Source organism: Hibiscus syriacus, unplaced genomic scaffold (genome assembly GCF_006381635.1).
Source record: "Hibiscus syriacus cultivar Baekdansim isolate YM2019G1 unplaced genomic scaffold, ASM638163v2 tig00017335_pilon, whole genome shotgun sequence".
Taxonomy (NCBI): domain Eukaryota; kingdom Viridiplantae; phylum Streptophyta; class Magnoliopsida; order Malvales; family Malvaceae; genus Hibiscus; species Hibiscus syriacus.
This window is the reverse complement of record NW_024062404.1, coordinates 6,030-28,350: the sequence shown is the minus strand read 5'-3', so window position 1 is coordinate 28,350 and position 22,321 is coordinate 6,030. Positions and strand designations below refer to the sequence as shown.

At 35.8% G+C, this 22,321-nt stretch overlaps 2 long non-coding RNA genes across 2 annotated transcripts; one reads left to right on the top strand and one right to left on the bottom strand.

The window, feature by feature from the left end:
* Positions 1 to 270: 270 nt before the first annotated feature.
* Positions 271 to 1,038, top strand: LOC120208719. The gene is made up of 2 exons (XR_005524335.1): positions 271 to 369; positions 534 to 1,038. It is a non-coding gene; the product is annotated as an uncharacterized LOC120208719 (long non-coding RNA).
* On the bottom strand, positions 658 to 20,913 carry LOC120208718. Its single transcript, XR_005524334.1, has 3 exons — positions 20,902 to 20,913; positions 18,350 to 18,366; positions 658 to 823 (listed from the first exon to the last, which is right to left on the bottom strand). It is a non-coding gene; the product is annotated as an uncharacterized LOC120208718 (long non-coding RNA).
* Positions 20,914 to 22,321: the final 1,408 nt, after the last annotated feature.

Sequence of the window (22,321 nt, the reverse complement as noted above, 5' to 3'; positions counted from 1 at the left end):
AATTCTCTTATCTCTGTTTAAGAAGTCGTGAACTCAGTGATAGCATGAAATGTTATTTTTCCTAGAGGTCTCACATTCGAGAAATTGCGTTTACATGGTGTATATTCATTATTAATTGACAAATAATAGTAAGATTTTAACTATAATAGTTTTTGTTTTTCATTATGGAATATGTTGTTTTCTGGTCCATGGGGCAGCCCATGAAATCCCATAGTCACCCTTCTGGCTGGCTTTATAAGCCTAATTCCACATCTCTAATTTTTCAAAGATTTTTAACTTTCCTTGTGCTTGTAATTTTCCCTAGAAAGAAGAAGTATGGAGGAAAATGAAAAGCTCCCACGGAAGAAAGCAAACACAAGCTCTCACATGGTATGAAACTTCTCATAAACCTTTTCTTTTTCCTTTTCTCTTCTCTCTGCCCTCTCATCACTTCTTCTCATCCTTACAATATATATATATATATATATATATATATATATATATATATATATATATATATATATATATATATATATATATATATATGCATGCAGATGGAATTATTACGATGAAGGCCGAGCAAGTACTATCAAAGAATGATGCCACCGATGAATCCCGATATGGTGTCGATAGTTTCATAGACGACTCTTTTTCATCTTAATTGGGTGCTATCCTACCTGAGCTTTATTTTTTTTCTTTTGTTTTTTTAATTTATTTATTTTTATAAGTTTGATCTTCTTGACCTTGTAAGACCTTTTCTTGACCTTGTAAGACCCAGTCCAGCATTTATAACTCTTCTTCTCCTTCCTTGTCTATCCCTCCTGAGCTATTTCAAACTTGTTTCCTGCCGTTGACATCTAGTAAGTCACATTCGGTGCCAGATAAATTCGAAGTATAAGCGAATCATTTTACATTTGTATTGTTATAGTGTTAAAAGGTCAAATGTTGTAATGAAGGGTGTAGAAAATATGCTTTAGCAGGCACCAGTTTCGTTGTTTTATATGTTGTTGGTCCAAAGACTAAGATGTGAGATATAATAAAATTCAAAATATTCCCTCAGATATTTTGTCGTGCAACACTTTTCCTCCTCGTGACTTCTCTTTATGTGTTTTTTTTCTTTCTGTACTACCACATCTCGTTCCTCACATTTATCTGCTCTATTATTCGAATATTTCAAATCGACTAATAACATTATAAAAATAAAATAATTAAATTGTATTAAATTAAATTAAAATTGAGAATTGAAGCTAAAAAAGGAAAGAGAAAACAGGGTTAACTTCCTTAATTTGATGATATGTTTTTTATTCAGTTTCTTCTTTAATCCAAGACAAGTGGGATTGAAGTACTCAATTTGGCAAATGTAAGTCCAAAACTCATTTTGTAACATTGCTGATGACTAATAGAGTTAATGATATGTTCAGTACATATGTTTCAATAAAAACCCTATTTTGACCCTTGACTCGGTAGTTCTTCGTGGGAAAATTATATAATAAGAAACTTAAGATAAGGGCAATTTTGTAATTTGTGTACATTGTTGATGATTAATTTTTTTGAACATATATTATTTTATAGTCACCCCAAAGACCCATATTATTCAAAAAAAAAAATATCTTATAATCTTAAACTGCATAGAGGGAAGTAAAATCTTGCACGAACCAAGTAACCTCAAGGGTTAAAAGAATAATTATTATTTCTAAAAGTCACAGGTTCGAGCACTAGAGATTGCAAGGTAACGTTCATTTGTCAAATGGTTAAAAGTCTTTATAACATATATTATCACTTATAAGCATCCTAGATTAATAAAAAAAAATTAAATTTTAAATCTAAAAATAATAAGAGAATAGGAAGATAAACTTTAAACTCTTAATTTCAAATTTAAATAATTATATTAGGAAATAAAAGGAATCCAAAGTGATTTCAACCGGACACTCATCCATCTAATTCTAAACCACACAAATACATTTATGTTAGAATAACGTGTCTTTCATTCCCTCCTCTTCTAACTCTTCTTATAAATATACATATATAACTATTAGAGTAAATTACACGTTTAATACTTAAATTATCAGTTTTATTATGTTTTAATACTTAATTTTTTAATTTTTCAAAATCATACCTAAATTTTAGTTTTTGTTTCATTTTAGGACTCAATTATTAAAAACTTTGGTTTTGATTTCATTTTAGTATTCCGCCATTAAAAAAATTAGTTTTTGTTTCATTTTAGTATCCTATTTAAAATTTAACATTAAATTTTGAAAAAAATTGAAAATTTAGATACTAAAGCGGACCAAAACTGATAATTTAGGTACTAAACACGTTAAGATTTAACGGCGGTGTAATAAAATAAATTAAAACTAAACATTATGTATGCTTTTGAAAAAAATTGAAAGTTTAAGTATTAAAACAGACTGAAATTGATAATTTAGGTACTAAATGCACATTTTACCCTAAATATTATATTGTGTATGATAAGATTCTTTTAACTCTTATTGTAAATCTATATCCATAATTTATATATTATTTAAAACTATCTAAAATAAGGAATATGAAATAGTATATTAATATGATTAGAATTGCTATATAAGAAATTTTGAAAGTTTACCATTTATATCATCGAACAATATAATTATATTTAGCAATTACTTATTACTACCATATCACATATTTTTATATTATAAATTAAATATTTAAAAACTCATTATTAAAAGTAAATTTTCAATATTCAATTTATCAAACAACACTCACATGATTACAAACAAAATTAAAATATTGAATTATACTTATTTTTATTCCTATTTTATTATTATTATTATTATTATTATTATTATTATTATTATTATTATTATTATTTCACTTTTATGATATAATCAAGGTATATTTTTGTTGATCATAGATGATTCATTCCTTTTGGTTTAGACGGATAATCGTAGTCGGTTACGATGCAATGGTTGATCAGTGTTTAAGTAATTTGTCTTTATAAAGAAGTAGAAGAGGGATGAGTGAAGAAACATTTTCTAAATTTTTCTATCGGTCTTGATCTAGAAGTTTTATAGTAACCTTAGGCTGATGTAACACCCCAAATTCCGGGCTAGTAGTTTCGAATTTACTCGAGAGGTAATTAGACCTCGTGAAATTCATAAGTAAAGTCGTTGGGCTTTATTGGGTTTGGATTTGGGCTTAATTAGCATTGAAAAAGGTATTTTAAATTTTAGAAAAACAATAAAGGACTAATTGTACAATTTCCCCTTTTGCAAAGATGAGGGTTTTATATCTCATCATATTTCTCTTCTCTTCATTTTCTTCATTTTCTTCTTCTTCTTCTTCATTTCTTCTTCTTTCATCTTCTCTAAGTAGCTATAATTCCAAGGTAAGGTCTTGAACCCTTTTCTTGTTTCATTTTCGTTCTTAATCCCCCTTACAACATAGTTTTAAAGTATCAAAGCATTGGTTTATTCCTAACTAAAGAAAAGTGTGGATTTTTATCCAAACCACCAAGGAAATGATTTTGGTTAAGCAAAGAGCTTCATTTCATGATTAAATCATCAAGGCAATGTATTCCTAATTCTTTAGAGTATTACGTTTTGATAAATTTAGAGATTTTGCTAAGATTTGGTGATTTGAGTATTTTAGGGTTTGTCTTTAATTTCTCAAGTAAATCATGATTTAAGTGTTAATAACACGTTTTTATGATACCTTAAGACTCTAAACAACTTACTAAAGCTTCACAATAAATTTAGAAACCAAACCAAGTCATTTGGGATGATTTTTGAGTGATTCTCAAGCCTAAATAAATTATTTCAGGGTTTGAGCATCGATATTGATTAAATTGGGACTAAAATTAGGGATTTTAGAAGGGAGCGCACCAATACTCCGGGTAACAGTATCGATACTGAGACCCTATTTTCATAATGTAATGTATTTTTGGTACCGATGCTCATAGGAGATACTTGACCCTAGGGTATCAATATTACAAGTAGAGTATCGACATTACTCACTTGGATGGTTAGATTTGACCCGTTTAAGGCCCGCAAGAGCTAAATGCGATATGTAATAGTAAGACTTAGTCTGTGACGGACATAAATGACCAAACATACCTAGAAACACTCATAGGAGTATGTTACATCAGAAGTAACCATATTAAGCGTAATATGCCGAAGTATCTTCAATCGAGGATGTATACGGATAATGGGATTGAGGATCATTACAAGAGATATTCGATAAGCGATACAATATTTATGTCAGATTCAGTGGTAGCAAAAAATATGAGTTTCGAGAATGTCAGTGAAACCAGGAAAAGTAAGCCTCATATTTCAATTCAAGAGGTTCTAAAGGGAAGTACGATAAGATTGAAAAGAGTATCGCTTCTCATAAATGAAATCGAACCAGATATCGAGCTAGCCAGTTACACAGTTAATAAGTAAGCTTTCACATAATGTTCTAGATGAGAGAATGAGCGAGATAACAACTAGTATGACATTGACTTCACTTTAGTGAGTCCATCTATGTTAAGGTATACCCAGGTTATCTTAGTTGCCCTAGTTGGGCATTACCAGTGCGCAAGGCACTTTAATGGCTAACTAGGGTGAAAGGCCCGAACACTTGAGATGAGTGGATTAGCGATGTCAGTGTTATGTGGCATATGGGCCTTAGATATGCAAATGTAATTATATTTGTTCAGTTCAGTTGAGTAAGTTTTCAATTCACGTAAATTTTGATTCTTACCCTAGTCTATTTTGTATTCAGGGTAGGCTGGGGCGTTGCTTCGAGATTCATGTAAAATTCCTCTGACCACACCACCAGACCTATCTCATGTTTGTTTGTTTAATTCATGCATGTATAGTCCCATCAGTCTAGCATATTAGATATGTTAAAGCTTGGCTTGAAGGCTATGTGAGACCGAGCCAATGCTTCAGTTTGTGCGGGAATTATACCGATGATATGTGACGTCAGGTTCCCCTTTAATGGTCTACCTGATGGCTCTGTGAGGACCAAGAGATCATTCAATATGTTATGTGGGAACTGCACCGATGCTATGTGACATCGGGTTCCCTTAGTAACTAGGTCTGAGAGTTATGTGAGACCATATACTAGTCATGTTTGCATCCAGATGATGCATGTCATGTTTGCATTTAGATAATTCACAGTATGTTAAGTTCACATTTAGAGAATGCATAAAAGTTCATCCATTAGGGTTAGAGACCCTTTAGAGGTGTACTCATGGTGAGGCCCTTAGTAGGGGATTAAAGGAAGCGTGAGACCCCTACTTCAGTGATAGAGCAATAAAGCCTTAAGCAGGTAGCACTTGATATGTGAGACCAGATACTAGTCATGTTTGCATCCAGATGATGCATGTCATGTTTGCATTTAGATAATTCAGAGTATGTTAAGTTCACATTTAGATAATGCATAAAAGTTCATCCATTAGGGTTAGAGACCCTTTAGAGGTGTACTCATGGTGAGGCCCTTAGTAGGGGATTAAGGGAAGCGTGAGACCCCTACTTCAGTGATAGAGCAATAAAGCCTTAAGCAGGTAGCACTTGATTTAGGTCATGCATGTACCTACTGTTTAGTACCTTGTCTTCGGCATGCTTTTGTTTTTAAAATTCTTATGTTGCTCTATATTAGCGATTATACTGCTGGGCTTTGTAAGCTAGCCTTCAGATATTTTCCGTTGGTAATTCAGTAGCTTGGACAGTTCATGAAGCGTCGTCGCAGCAGGACTTTCAGCATCTCCGACAGAGTACTGTACTGTAGCTTTAGTGGGCATGTGTATTCATAGAACCTTACTCATATATTCAGTTTATTAAACTCATTGTTGTATTGTTTTGATTTTAAATTATGTGTCATGGAGATCTGATTTTGTAAAATATTTTTATAACATTTATTTATGTTATATTATGACACCATTCAGCATGTTGGAAAAGAAAATGAATAGGTTTTGAAAATTAGGGGTTGCCTCGGTGGCCCAATGTGGCACTTTAGGCCAAATCGGGTTTAAGGTGTTACAGTCGATGTCAGACATAGAATCATTATGACTCTTCATAGGTTGACAAGCTCAATAGATATGACTGATGGCAATAAATTTTGGTCCTAATAATCACATGGTGTCTATAAGAGATCATGCCAAAAGGTTGTACTTCTCCCGGGAATCTAAACTCTTTGGTCCTCGTATGTTCTCTCAAGTTTTTATTCTCGGGGGAGGAGTTTTCTGGAGGCATTGACATGTTTTTTATTCTCGAAAGACAAGTTCTTTGAAAATTTTGAGGTGTAAAAATCAATTTTACGAGATAGATTCATCAGAGGTACAATATTTTGTGGAGGAGATTCAAAGTACAAATTTTTTATATCCATTTTACAAATTATGAAAATTATTATTTTTACATATTTTTGTGGATTTATAACAAATACTTATTTTTATATTTGTAATAATCGATTTTAATGAGATCATTTTAAAATTTTACACTTAAATTTATTTTATAAGAATAAAATGTATGTGATCACAACATATGGGTGTCTATTTTCAATTTGTTTCACATTTCAACGTTACATAATTAGCTCTAGAGATTCCAATGCTACATTGGAAATATGTCAGCATCACGGAATAACTTTATAGAGGCAGTTAGGCTCAAATAATGACTTGGTTTACCCAACCTATCACTTCAAGTATTTGCAAACATATAAATTAATAAATAAATGTGAGGCCTACCCGATGAGAATATATTATATGCCCCCCAACTATGATGTTAATCTAAGACATTTTGAAAGAGACGTGAATACATCAAAGTTTTGTATATACAATAAGCAAAGATGTAGACTCCACAAAACGCCTCAAAATAGTTTTTTTATAAACAAGTTCTCTCAAAAGTTTAAATTATTATATATTTTAGATATTTTTATTAACAATTTACTTTTATTTTTTTAAAATTTTATAAGCCTCTAATCCTTTAAAAATTTAAAAGTTTTCTTAACATAAAATCTTGGATTCATTCCTGTGTATAACTTCCACTTAATCATACCCTAAACGAATTACTTCCATTCAATATAAAAAAATTTATTTGATATAGAGGTGATGTAAACTTTAGTTCACACAAGTTTATATATTTTAAAGTTTATAAATCTTATTTAAGATTTTAAAAAAAAAATTTAAGAATTATGAATTTAGAATTTTAGGGACTCGGATATAAGTGTACTATTTATAGAAGAGATACTTCAAACTTATATTCTCATGATGCATGCCGACGTCCTTGAACTAAGTCGAATCATGGTACATTCAATCAATATGAAATTCAATAATTGAATTTAATTTGGTTGACATCGTTGTTGAAGTAATATATTAAAGGATTTAGTATCGAACATGTTTAAATATTCTATATTTTCTAATTGAAGGACGAGAAGGTGTTTCAATAATTTATACATTGTATAAAACTCAGTATGAAATTCATATCTTAACACTTAAAATCATTTTGGGTTATTTCATTTTAGCAAAAATGAAGTAAAGGGTTGGCTCAATCATGGTTAATGATAACTTTAAGACCATAATTGCTCTATGGGATCGCGCTCCTACAATAATGTTGAAAACAAAGGTTTGTATGATGAAATGAAGTAAAAGGGTTGTACCATTGAAAAATTACCCCATCCTATAAATTTTCTCCTTTATAACACCCATATTCCGTACATATTGTTAGCTTTAAGGGAAACAATGAGATTCTTTATAGAATCCCAAAAGAATAAAAAAGTGATTAAATGAATGTTATTTTCCTTAGAGATTCTGGGTTCGAATAGTTATCAATAACTAAGAGAGATTCTGAACAAAAACTATCACATAGTCACCATATATTATTAAAAAGACAATTATAAATTAAACAACACCTAATGATAATGTAACATTAAGTCAATAAATTGTAATTGTAAGTTTGTTGTTTTGAAAGAAATGTCAAAATTGGTAGTACATGGTAATTATTATGTTGTTGGATTTACTTTTCAGAATATTTTGAGTAGAAAAAAGGGGGTGGGTCATGAAGCACAAAATCATTGTGTCCACAAGTGGGTGCTTTAACTTTTTGACTCAGGCTCAGCCACTTATTTACATTGTGTTTGTGTGTGTGTGTTCAGGCAGTGAATTGGGAGGAAGAATCTCAAAGCCAAAGTTAGAATTGAAATGAGTTCACTCCTATCCTATTACACTTCTCTCATGTAGGGTATTCCAAATTTTGGGGCCCTTTCGTGTTCAAACGTTTTATTAGAACTTTAATCTCATTCACATGTATATATACACATTTTGAAACTTTCTGACCGAATTCGATATAATAAATTAATCATTCAATTAATGAATTAATTAAATTAAATTGGAAGGATCACACCCTAAAAAGATTTATATTGTATTTGATATAAATTAATTGATTAATAAGTTCAATATTCATAATTATACAAACAAGTAAAAGTATATTAAAAAAATAACTTAGGTTAAATACAATACAGTTGAGATACTTAACCTCCATGGAATCATGGATTAGCGCAAAGTGAAGAAACTTTTAGGAAGTTATAATAGAAATTTAGAAGATATGAAATATAACACCTACGTTTAGACCCGATAAATTCAAAAGATCCGAGTGTCACATAAAATCACCAAGTGACTAATCTTTTTTAAAACTTCTTTAATCAAAATATTTAAAACAAAATCTTCTCGACACATAAATATAATGAATATTAGATAAGTTATACAAAATACAAAATTTCATAAATGACCTAAGATCATATAAATACATATCCCAAATATGAATTAAGTTATTGTACTCCGAAAACAACTCATTGTTGAAATTTCTCTATCAAATCTAGTTATCTGTGAACGAAAACATCATAACGTTGAGTTTAACAAACTCGATGACATGTAACTACACAACGGTAATTGATGCAGTTCATAACATATATATAGTACAAAGATATGTATTGATGTATAAAGAAAACAAATATGAATCATCTCAGCATAAATCTTACGATAACAACCTATCATGTATCACTATTAGGATGAAACATCGCACGCGCACACAAAAAGTAGTTTGATCATAGAATACGGACTACACAACATCAAATCAATGATTAGACTCAATGCCTGGACACACAACATCAGACATTAGAATATATGGATGCCTAGATCATACAACATCAGATAAAAGAGAAGTGCAATGTTCGAACTGTACAACATTAGATAACTCTTACACGACTCTCTCATACGGTGCTAACTTAGATCATACAACATCAGATAAAAGAGAAGTGTAATGTTCGAACCATACAACATTAGATAACTCTAACACACTCTCTCATACGGTGCTAACTCTTACCCTCACCACGCATGGTAAAGTATCTAACAAGACCAATGTGACCAAATCAACAATCATCAAGTAATACTTCTAAGTCTCTATCATGTTCGTCCACATAAGGTCCCCTAACAGTGTCCTTCATTGTTGTACTCCTCTGCTGAGGTATCCTCCATCATGGCATCATCTGTCGTGAACTCCTCCACATTGACTCTTCCATCATGGACACATTTGTATGAATGCCTCTGTATGGTCTCCTCCACATGGACTCCCATATCATGGAGTTCTCCACATGGTTTTTTTCCGCATGAACTCCTTTGCCATGAAGTCCTCCACATGATCTTCTTCGTCATAGAGTCTTAAACTTTAAAATAAATCGTGAACTCTAGACTCCTAAACTCCAAATAGGACGTGTAAAATAAATTCTACTTAACCTATTTATCAAATAATAATCTAAACTTTAAAATAAAATCAAATTTTAAAGAAAAAATCACATATTCTATTCTTTTTAATCATTTTTAGGTCTAGACAACATTAATTTTCTTTTTCATATAAATTTTCAGTAATTTCTAGTTTTATTTTTTAAAAATTAATTCAATTCCTTTTGAAACCATGATACTTGAAAAGGATAGGATTCGTAGTTGATACAAAACCTCTCAATAATTGGCCAAATCGAATAGAAAAGACACGAGAGACACCCAAATTATGTATTCCAATGCTCTGATTTTGACAAGGAATTGAAAATAGGGTATATTTCGCTGTCCCAATCTTTATCTCGTAAGAAATTGATTCAATGGAGACATCATTTTTTATCATGGTTTCTATACTCAGTTTTTTTTTCCCATCTTACTACAACACCACATGGGCCATGGGGTTTTGATTTTTGACAACAAACTAACCAGAAATCATAAATAAATTCAAAGTATAATAGGCAATCAAGGAGAGTATTGTTCTCTAGAGATTTTGAATTTGAGCAATTGCGTCTGTAAAATATATATATGTTATTAATTATTAGGAAAAATTCTAAATAGATATAATTTTATAATCACCCGGATTATTTAAAAAAAGTAAAAACAATTTATTATAAACCGTAATCAATAAAGTTTGTAACATATTAACAAGAGTAATATTTTAATTTTAGTTAACGTTAGATTTTATTGGTTTCAATATTAGACAACTTCTACTCTTTCTTATAGAAAAAAAACCCTTAAAACATAAATAATAATATTGTTAAAATTTTTAAAATTGTATTTATCATTTTACTTTTTTTTATAATTCATGAAATTTCAGTTTATAATATTTATATAATTTAATATATAAATTGTCGAAACGATTTTTAACGGGAGCGGGGGTGAATTTTGGAAACCGCGTCATTTTTAATTATTATCTTTTCAATTGGATTTTTTAATTAAAAACAGTGCGATTTTAGAAAACCTCTCGTTTCGAAAAATTGGAAATTCCTTTACGATAAAAATATAAGGTTCGAGGAGTCGCCACCAATCTTTGATTAGGGTGTGATTGGGCACCCAAAAACATTGTCATTTTAAATAAAAATTAATTTTAATTAAAACGACAAATTTACGGTCTACGTTACCAAAACCCAAGTTCGGGAGTCGGTTACGCGTGGGGAAGGATTAGCACCCCCACAACGCCCTAAATCGGTACCTAGTCGATTAATTAATTTCTTTGCAACGAATTTCACAAGTTCAAATTTGATTTGATTAATGATCCCTTTAAACAACAAACATGCAAATTTGCAACATTCAAAGCAACAAAATAGATTTAATTTAAAATTACTAAGTCATTAGAAAGATAAAGAATATTCGATTATTTAAAAATATCGAGACCAGATCTTTAGTTCAGTTCTAACAACCTTTTCTCGAAAAGTTTAAATAGTCGAATATTTCCTTTTCTTTCGCTCCCAAATTTTACAATGATATATCCAAATTTAATTAGGCGTTACTGACGGGATACCATTTTAATTTAAAATCGTCAAAACAACTTTCCTGTAAGTTAAGAAAAGCCATTCTGATAATTTTAGATTAAAAGGGCATTACCCTTAATTCCGATTATGTGATTAGATCGAGTTATGCACACGAGATTAACATGCTTTTTAAAAAAAAGGAAAAAAAAAAACAACAACTAAACAAAAGTGTACTAACAACATACTCGGAATACTATACATGCATACATTTAAAATAAATATAAATTAACCTTACGAACATGGATAAAATATTAAACAAAGGGGCTAAAATGTAAAGAACACAAAAGACAGGCTCTTTTCATAACATTTTCATTTCTGGGCAGTCCAAACATGATACAACCAAAATACTACATAGGATCAAAATGCAAGTTTCTAAAACTGTGCATCCAATGTAAAAACAACACAAAATGGCCCCAACATGAATTTGGACTATCATGAAAAACGCTGAAAATCATGCAACAAAATCAAAAGATAATAAAGTTCAGTATAGGGACCAAATCGAAATGAAACAAGGTTGGGATGGCCACGCCAGACATTAACCCCTTTTCCTAAAACGCACAGTTTTCCCCTCAGCTATCAAAACGCTACCGTTTTGGACCTAAACGAAACGACGCCGTTCTGGCGTTCTGTTATATAGGTTATTAGGGTAAAATCTGAAACCCTAAATCACTTCTCTTCAGCCAGACCAAACCAAGCCCCGCCGTTTTCCTTCTTCTCTCCCTCAAACTCTCTCCTAACCCTCGACGAAGCCCAAAGCCTCCCTGGTATCTGCCGCCCTACGCTCCGACGAGGAGCTAAGACTCCATCTAAACCGACCCTCCGACGACAACCCCTTCAAATACCAACCTAAACCGGTGACCTAAACCCAAACTAAACTTGAAAACCCAACCGGCTTCACCCTCTAGTAACCTCACAACACTACGGCCACCGTGACCTCTTACCTCCCCGGAGGACTCCGATGAGCAACCTTGACCAGAAACCTACCTAGAACCTAACCCAAAAACGATGGCCTAACCCCGATCTACCCCTTTAGTTTCCAACTCCAGACCCAAAACGCACATGCACACCTAAAACCAACCAGGAACCAACGAAGGGTAAAGGGTTTACCTTCGATTCGACGAGGCACTGCCTCCTAATGAGGGCGACGAGGGTCTTTACAGATGAGAAAGGTACGGGTAGTTCTAATTTTTTAGGTTTTCTTCTTGGATGGTTGCTTGGTCTCTATTCCCATTTTTTTGTTGTTGATGGCTGGTAGTTTTTTTTTCTTAAATATTTGATATTTATTGCTTTTTCTTCTCTGGAAAAATATCTGAGGGTCCCACCCCTTACAACATTTTGGTTCTGGTTTATATAGAACCAGATTTTACAATATTTTTTGTTTTCTGATTTCTCTTTCAAAATCCCGTGAGTCTACTGCAAGTTTATCTTCGTTGACTTGGGTTTTGCTGCCTTGAAACTTGGTTCTGAGTCTTCTGTCGTGTTTTCTCTTGATATTGCAGGTTGCTAAGGTTCACGTGGGATGGTCGACCGTCGTAATTGGGTCCAACGGCGGTGGCAACTTAGTGATCGAGATGGGTTGGCAGCAGAACGTGATCTGGACCGTTGGATGGGTCCAGATCCGAAGGTTGCGCTTCAAGGTGGCGGCTGAAGGGTCCTGAAACCCTAATGACTAAAGCATGCATACCGTTGGATCTCCCTGAATCCAACGACTCCTGATGCACAACGCTAGAGGGTTATGGAAACCTTATCAAAATTTAGGGTTTCCCTTAGGCTTGGATCAGTTCTGGCCCCAAACGGGTCTTGGGTTGGGTTACTGGAATTAGATCAAATGACCCTTTGTAATTTGGGCCTGTAAAAATCAAAGACAATGTTTAGTGCATTTTTAATTGTTTAATTATTTACTTATTTACTGCTTATATATATATATATATATATATATATATATATATATATATATATATATATATATATATATATATATTAATAATTATATAATATCACACTTATAATAATATTAATAATAATAAACTCGAATTAACTTTGAATAAGACCCCGGACAAATTGAATATCTACAGCTGCCCCTCTTTGTTCATTGTCGTGTAACGAGAATAGAGCAAAGATCAATAGATGGACAAATTTGTCTGGTCATGAAATATTCAAAAGATTAATCCGTTTCACCGCAACTTCAGGATAGTGGGACTTGAAAAATATTCGGAAAACGGGTTCGCTCCCTCATTTTTAGGGAGTATAGAACTCGAACAATTTTCTGCGAACGAGTTCACTCCCTCTTTCTTCGGGGAGTATAGAACTCGAACAATCTTCTGTCAACGGGTTCACTCCCTCTTTCTTAGGGAGTAGGAACTTGAAGAATCTTCATCAATCGTGTCTGCTCCCTATTTCCTCAGAGAGTATAAGACCCAAACAATCTTCAACAAATCTTGTCTGCTCCCTATTTCTTCAGAGAGTATAAGACCCGAACAATCTTCATCAATCGTGTCTGCTCCCCATTCCTTCAGAGAGTATAAGACTTGAACAATCTTCATCAATCGTGTCTGCTCCCTATTTCTGCAGAGAGTATAAGACTCCAACAATCTTCAACTGTCGTGTCTGCTCCCTATTTCTGCAGAGAGTATAAGACTCGAACAATTTTCATCAATCGTGTCTGCTCCCCATTCCTTCAGAGAGTATAAGACTCGAACAATCTTCATCAATCGTGTCTGCTCCCTATTTCTACAGAGAGTATAAGACTCGAACAATCTTCAACAGTCGTGTCTGCTCCATATTTCTGCATAGAGTATAAGACTCGAACAATTTTCAACAATCGTGTCTGCTCCCTATTTCTTCAGAGAGTATAAGACTCAAACAATCTTCAACAATCGCGTCTGCTCCCTATTTCTTCAGAGAGTATAAGACTCGAACAATCTTCAACAATCGCGTCTGCTCCCTATTTCTTCAGAGAGTATAAGACTCGATCAATCTTCAATAATCGTTGGGAAATCTGCAAACATTTAAAATAATCATGCAATGTCATGATCCTATTCATGCCTACGATGTGTGCAATTATGCAATTTAATGCACTTTCTTCTTCGAAAGAATATTATCCCCTTTGATTTCAATGGAACTCGGTTTCGCTTTGGGCATAGAGCATTTCACCAGTTCACCCCAGTTGATACTCTCAATACTATAACTTTTGGCTTGACAAGGCTTTGACTTCTTTCTTTCTTGAGGCCTGCCAGTACCCCTGACCAATCTTCTTGATAAATGACAACATCCTTGGGTCATCTATTAATGGCTGTGATTTTCTATGAATTCCAAAGTTTTAGCTTTTCGCAACCACACAAGCTTATGGGTTAAAACCATTGCTAGCTTCAGGATACCTGCATTTCCAAAACCTTTTGCATAATAATACAAAATGATTTCATGTACCACAAGTTAAGCTATGCGTTTTAACTTTTTCAAAATTAGATACTTGTAAAAGGGAAATTGAAAAGGGAAAATGTCTCTTTATTTATATACATGCAGAGAATTTTTAGGCAACTACATGGCAAACTTTTAATTGGAAAAAGAACAAAAGGAGGGGTGTCTTCAAATATCAATAACAAAAATGCTTTTGAACTTGAATGCCGTCAGAATGACTCGAGTGTAGCTTATGTGAAAATGATCTCCAAAATTGTGATGACACCTAAGAGTGCGAAGCTCTTTCTGAACCCCAAAATCTCCCATTACTGGATATCGTAAACCAGTATTGAATCTCATGTGCGTTCAACTTATCCTCTGGTTGTCTCCATCGATACCCATTAATCTTTGGTCTCAACCCCAACTGCCATTGTCGTTACCCATGTCAGGAGCTCTTCCTACTTCCAAAAACAATTCAGATCATCCACCATGCATGAACTCTGAATTTAAAACTCAAGTCACCCTTTGCGGGTTTTCGACTCGAGACCTCCTTTGGTTTCAAGACGCCCTTTTCGAGTTTTCATCTTGAACCCTTCTTTTTTTCATTTTTTTCATTCTTTTTTCTTTTTCATTTTTTTTCTCCTTTTTTATTTCATTTTTTCATTATTTTTTTCAAGCAAAATATTTCTTAACTGCATCAGAATTCACTGGGTAGGGTAATTCAGACCCATCCATCTCAGTTAAGACTAGAGCTCCCCCAGAGAAGGCTTTCTTGACAATATAGGGTCATTCCCACTTGGGCATCCATTTCCCTCGGAAATCTTTTTGAATGGGCAATATCCTCCTGAGCACCAGATCGCCTTTGTGGATTTCTCGAGGGCGGACTTTCTTATCGTGTGCTCGTATCATCCGCTTCTGGTACATCTGACCGTGACAAATAGCTTTCAGTCTCTTTTCTTCAATCAGATTCAATTGGTCATATCTGGCCTGTACCCATTCTGCCTCATTTAGCTTCACCTCCGATAAAACCCGGAGCGAGGGAATTTCCACTTCAATAGGGAGGACAGCTTCCATCCCATAAACTAGAGAAAACGGAGTTGCCCCAGTTGACGTCCGTACAGAAGTCCGATAAGCAAACAGAGCAAATGGCAACTTCTCATGCCAATCTTTATAAGTTTCAGTCATCTTCTCTATAAGCCTCTTAATGTTCTTATTAGCCGCCTCCACTGCCCCATTCATCTTTGGGCGATAAACCGTGGAATTGTGATGCTTTATTTTGAATTGCTCACATACAGATTTCATCATCTTGTTGTTTAAGTTCAATGCATTGTCAGAGATAATTCTCTCCGGTAAGCCATATCTGCAGATGATTTCCTTCTTCAAGAACCTACATATCGTTGACTGGGTAACACTTGAATAGGAAGCTGCTTCTACCCACTTGGTGAAGTAATCTATTGCTACCAGAATGAAGCGATGACCATTTGACGCTTTTGGAAAAATTTGCCCAATAACATCCATGCCCCACATAGAAAACGGCCACGGAGCTGTCATCACATGCAACGGATGAGGAGGGGTGTGCATTCTATCCCCATAAATCTGACACTTGTGACACTTTCGGGCATAATTGATGCAATCAGTTTCCATAGTTGACCAATAATACCCAAATCTCATAATCTGTCTGGCCATTACATGCCCATTAGCATGGGTGCCACATATTCCTTCATGTACTTCTTCAAGAATCATTTTCGCTTCTTTAGTGTCCACACACCTTAATAAGACCTGATCCATGCTTTTCTTATATAAGATCTCACCATTAAGCACATACCCTGCTGCCATTCTTCTAATGGTCCTTTTGTCATTCTCAGTTGCCTGTTCGGGGTAACTTTGATATCTTATATACTGGAAGATATCATAGTACCAAGGTCCTTCATCATCTTCTTCTTCAATGTTAAAGCAGTGGGCTGGATACTCATAAGCCTTCATCTCAATAGGCATCATATTTGAATGCTCGTTCATCTTAAAGGCCGCTGCCAAAGTAGCCAAGGCGTCCGCCATTTGATTTTCTTCTCTGGGGAGGTAATTGAAAGTCACTTCTTCAAATTCTTCAATAAGTCCCAGAACTAATTTACGATATTCCACAAGTTTGGGATCTTTAGTTTCCCATTCTCCTCTGAGTTGGTAAATTACCAAAGCTGAATCCCCATATACCCTCAGCATTTTTGCTTTGAGTTCAATAGCTGCTCTAAGACCCATAACACAAGCCTCATATTCAGCCATATTGTTTGTACAATCAAAATTGAGCCGACTGGTAAAAGGATAATGCTCTTCACTTGGTGAGACCAAGATTGCCCCAATCCCATGCCCCAAGGCATTTGAAGCACCATCAAAGTTCATCTTCCAGTATTTACCGGTGAGAGCAATTGTTTCTTCTTCCGAGATAGCCATTAAATCCTCATCCGGGAAATCGAAGTTCAACTGTTCATATTCTTCTGAAGCCCTACTCGCAATGAATTCTGCTATGGCGCTCCCTTTAACTGCCTTCTGGCTTACATACTGGATATCAAATTCGGACAACAGGATGGGCCAACGGGCTAACCTTCCCGACAATGCAGGTACCCCCCATTAGATACTTTAAAGGGTCCAGCTTAGATATGAGCCAGGTAGTATGATACAACATATACTGTCTAAGTCTTCTGGTAGCCCACACTAAAGCGCAACACAATTTTTCAATTGGTGAGTATCTGGCCTCATACTCAGTGAACTTCTTACTGAGATAATAGATAGCCCTCTCCCTCTTCTCAGTTTGATCATGTTGCCCCAACACACATCCCATTGAATTGTCATAAACGGACAAGTAAAGAATTAAAGGCTTTCCTGGGATAGGTGGCGCTAGGGTCGGAGTATTCGAAAGATATCTCTTTACTGCCTCAAAAGCCTCTTGACAATCCTCACTCCATTCTCCTGAATCATTCTTACGAAGAAGGCGGAATATGGGATCACATTTTTCGGTCAGCTGCGAGATAAACCGAGCGATGTAATTTAATCTCCCCAAAAATCCTCGAACCTCTTTCTGTGTTCTTGGGGCTGACAAATCTTGAATGGCTTTTACTTTATCGGGATCTATTTCAATTCCCTTTCGGCTCACTACGAATCCCAACAGTTTTCCCGATATCACCCCAAAAGTACATTTATTTGGGTTAAGTTTTTTAGTTGGCACTTCTTTAATCTTTGAAAGAGCTTCCTCAAATTATTGATGTGTTCCTCCTCCGTCTTGGCTTTGACAATCATATCATCGACATAGACTTCAATTTCTTTATGCATCATGTCATGAAACAACGTCACCATGGCCCTCTGATAGGTTGCCCCTGCATTCTTTAATCCGAACGGCATGACTTTATAACAGAACGTTCCCCACATAGTGACAAACGTTGTTTTCTCCATATCTTCAGGGTACATTTTAATTTGATTATAGCCGGAGAAACCATCCATAAATGAGAATAAGGAATTTCCAACAGTATTGTCCACTAACGTATCTATATGTGGCAAAGGAAAATTATCCTTTGGACTAGCTCTATTCAGATCTCTATAGTCGACACACATTCGTACCTTCCCATCCTTCTTTGGTACTGGGACAATATTTGCTACCCACTCAGGATATTTGGCCACTGTGAGAAACCCAGCATCAAATTGTTTCTTCACTTCTTCTTTAATCTTGAGCAGCATCTCGGGTCTCATTCTTCTCAGTTTCTGTTGTACGGGCTTACAATCAGGCTTTATCGGTAATTTATGGACAACCAATTCTGTATCCAGCCCTGGCATGTCCTCGTACGACCAAGCAAATACATCCTTGAATTCTTGAAGTAATTCTATCAAGCTTTGCCTTCCTTCAGCAGACAGGGTGGTACCAATCTTTACTTCCTTTAATATCCTCATATGTGCCCAGGTTCAAGATCTCTGTAAGCTCTTCGTGAGGCAGAATCTGCTCATCTTCCTGTTCCACCATCTTTAGTAATTCTGAGGGTGGTTCACATCCCTCATCATCATCACAACCTTCGATTTCCTCTTGACATATGGGCATCTCGAAATCAATCTCCGGGTCAGAGTCATTAGCATTCGTATTATTGATATCTGAGTTCCTGAAAGGATAACGAAAAAGAAGATATATATACATATATACATATGGGAGAATCATTTCCCATATAAACAAATAGAAAGAAATAAATATATGCATATATTCAAACAAAAATGCATGAGGAAATGTTTGCCATTTGGGAATTAACAAAACACATCTTTTATTAAAAGCAAGTAAAAACACACAACTTAACTCTTTACATCAAATCACCTACTGTCCCAGGGTATGAACAATAGGGAAGAGTTCTAGTGTATTACTCTGCAAAAGATTTGTAAACTACAGGCAATTCCTCCGCAGTCCAGTTGTTCAACACAAAGCCCAGTGGCGCAGGGTAAATGCCCGTAGCTCTCATTTCTTTGAACTCCTCATCGGTTATGACATTAATGCCCAAGTCCTCCAAGGCATTCTCAACTATCACTTTACTACTTTCCAAAGTCCCTTGAAACATATATCCTCCTGATACGAAAATGCTGCTCAATGGCGGGAATGTCATGGGCTCCCAGCTTGGGTCCTCACCAGTCAATCTTGCCTTTCTCAATTCCTGAATCTTCTTGATGCTTCTCAGTTTTTCTTTTAAAGTCGGTTGATACCCTAAACCGAACTTGTCTCTTTTAGTTACAGGGTAGATTGGGCCCACCAGTCCTTGCAACCGACGTCCAAACCCTTTGCCAGTTTTTGCTCCTCTTCCAAGAGTCAGCTTAAGCCCCATTTTGGTGCAGTTTTACAATCTAGGCTTCGGGATCTTCTTTCCTTCTGCCACAAACATGGCATTGACATATTCCAACGATCTGAAAGAACATTCAACAACTTGCTCTTCCACTTCAACGTATGGAGCAGTAGTAGAAACCGAAGCAATAATGTCTTCTTCAGCATGAATGCATATAAGCCTCCCATCAATTACAAATTTTATCCTTTGGTGCAACGTTGACGGAACCGCACCGGCCTGATGAATCCAGGGCCTTCCCAATAAACAGTTGTATGTAGGCATGATGTCCATCATAAGAAACTCCACTTCGTATATCGCCGGGCTAATAGTCAAAGGGATATCGATCTTGCCTAGAACTTCTCTCTTCGTTCCATCAAAAGCTCGAACCATACTTTGACAGCTTCTCATCAGGGTGCTGTCCACTGGCAATTTTTTCAGGGTCACCAAGGGCATCACATTTAACGCCGAACCGTTATCTATCAGTACTCTGGATAGAACATGCCCTTTGCACCTAACTGTGATGTGTAGGGCCTTATGATTACCAATCATCCCAGAAGGGATCTCGTCCTCAGAAAAAGATAAAAAAATTATCGGCCTGGATGTTGGCAACTAGTCGGTCCAGCTTTTCTGTGGGTATCTCCTTCGGGACAAAGGTTTGGTTTAAAACTTTTAACAGGGCGTTGCGATGAGCCTCTGAACTCAGAAGAATTGATAGGAAAGAAATACGAGCAGGTAGCTTGTGCAGTTGCTCAACAATACTGTATTCACTATGTTTCAAAAATTTTAAAAATTCCATCGCTTCATTCTCCGTTACTGGCTCATTGACGATGGGTTCATATTCTCTTATCTGCACATCGATACTTTTTCCTTTCTCGACAGCAATCTTTTTCTCAGGTTCTTTGTGATAACATCTACCACTCCTGGTCATGTGTCCCACTTCATCAACCTCTTCCTGTTGCTTTGTCACCTCTCCTATTTGACAAGTATATCTCCAGGGTACCCGTTTATTGTCTTTGTACGGGAACGGAGAGGGAGGTGTAATAATCACCTTTGGAGCTACCTTCCCAGCCACTCGATTCTTGGGAGTAATAACGAGGGGACAACTAGCACTATAGACCCCTTTGGATGATCCCTCAGAGGCATAAACTTCCGCTTCTTCTTTCTCAGCCACTTCTTTGAAGAACTCGATTTCCTTACTATCCATCATCTCTTGTACCAGCCCTAAGAAATCAGAACACTGTTGTATACTGTGTCTCGTACAGTTATGGTAGTGGCACATCTCTTCATTGTTGAACTGTTCACATGGCAGATTAGTCTTTAATAGTCCTACCTTGACCATTTGGCACCACACCCAAGACATGGGTGACATCACCTCACTAATATTTTTTACAGTCATTCTTCCTTTCTCTTCAGCGACTGCATTAATCCCGGCTCCTGCATGGTTTGGCAATGGATTCTGGGCTATGTTTGGCTGTTCACTGTCACCAAAATTGATGACGTTTCTTCTCCTCAGAGCTTGGACGACCTTTTTGAAAGCGGGACAATTTTCAATAGAATGTCCGGAAACCCCTGCATGGTATTCGCACTTAGCACTAGCATCATACCACTTGGGATACGGGGGTTGTATAGGGTCCACATGATAAGGTGACACTACATGTCGATCATATAATTCGTGGAATAACTCCTTATAAGTCATAGGAATCGGATCAAATTGAGGCCTCTCTCTCATTGGATCTCTTACCCCTTGTCTATTGTCAATTTGAGGTGATGCTACCGTTCCCTGTGGTCTGGACACTGTGATATTATGGGAATCATATTGCCTTACGTTGCTGACTTTATTTTCCTTCTTCCTCATCGGTTGTTTCTTGCCGGAATCTCCTCCCTCAAGCTTCCCGCTTTTAATCGCCATTTCAACCATTTCTCCCGCCGTAACTATATCAGCAAAACTTCGAGAAGGATTACCAACAAAATGTGAGAAAAATGGAGCCTTCAAGGTATTAACAAAAAGTAGGTTCGTTTCCTCCTCTACCAACGGTGGGTGGACTTGTACTGCTACCTCTCTCCACCTCTGAGTATATTGTCTAAAACTTTCACTATAGTTTTTCTCCATTGCTTGCAGCACCATTCTGTTAGGCCTGACGTCCTTCACATGCTTATACTGGTCAAGAAAAGATTTGGCCAGGTCTTTCCACGTCCTGACATCAACTCTCCTTAGTTGATTATACCATCGCAATGCTGAGCCTACTAAGCTTTCCTGGAAACAGTGGATCAACAGCTGGTCGTCCCCTACGTAACCAGTCATTTTCCTGCAGAACATTGTGATATGGGCAGAAGGGCATTGGGTACCGTCATATTTCTCGAAGTCAGGAGTTTTTAACTTGGGAGGTAGGACCAGATCAGGAACTAAACTCAGTTCCTTAGCGTCGAGACCATACAAGCTGGTATCTTCTTTCATAGCTTGTACTTCATTTGCTAGCTGCTTATATTGCTCCTGCAACAACTTGTCTTCGCTCTTTTTTGCTTCTTCATCAAGGTCCGGGACCTGGTGATATGGGCTTTCTTCGGGATGCGAACAAGATCCCGGTTGTGGATTAACTGCAATGCCGTCAGGATTTATGTGTACTTTGGTATGGATAGATGTTCCTTGGATATTCGGAGACTGTACCGGGGTAAACCCTGGAGGGTAAAGTGGTTCTTCACTTGTTTGCTCATGGGCCTTTCCGTGCTCTGGATTTCTCCCTCCCAGCATATTTGCCAACTTAGACAACATATCCTCTTGAGCCTTAAGCATATCTTCTGCATTTCCTTAG